Source organism: Lampetra fluviatilis, unplaced genomic scaffold (genome assembly GCF_964198595.1).
Source record: "Lampetra fluviatilis unplaced genomic scaffold, kcLamFluv1.1 SCAFFOLD_490, whole genome shotgun sequence".
Classification (NCBI taxonomy): domain Eukaryota; kingdom Metazoa; phylum Chordata; class Hyperoartia; order Petromyzontiformes; family Petromyzontidae; genus Lampetra; species Lampetra fluviatilis.
This window is the reverse complement of record NW_027620671.1, coordinates 44,443-45,000: the sequence shown is the minus strand read 5'-3', so window position 1 is coordinate 45,000 and position 558 is coordinate 44,443.

The following is a 558-nucleotide window of genomic DNA, read 5'->3' as shown; positions in this document are numbered from 1 at the left end:
GGCAGGAGTCACTCTCCTGAGGCAAGCATGCACCCAGGCAGAGGAGAGTCCCCACACGCGTCCAAATTCGGACGGACAGGACCCCCACGCACACCATGTAAACACACCCTTTTGGCACGGACTTCACACAACACAAACCACCACAAGGAGGGGCCTCGCTTTGTCGTGTATGCTACCCCCGTTTGGCAACCTGACGGTGCTGAAAGCTCACAAAACACAGGGCTTCCCACAAGGCCAGCCACTTTGAGGCAGCTGTAAGCGCACCACACACACCCTACGTGGGGTGGGGAGGGAAGGAGCAGGGGTCGACCCCACATGCCTGCAAACCTCTAGAGCGGCCTTACAATGCTCGCTACTCTATGGACCGGCAACGGCAATTGAAACCAACCCTAAAATTCTTGCACAGTTGGCAGCCTTCCTTGGCACAAGACCAAACAGCGCAGCGAACCCGTGCAGCACCAACCCAAGGGGACAGCCTTCCCCACACACTCTGGAGGAGAAGAGGCTCCCTCGGGCTGAGTCACACAGCTCAAGATACTCGCTCATTCACGGAAAACT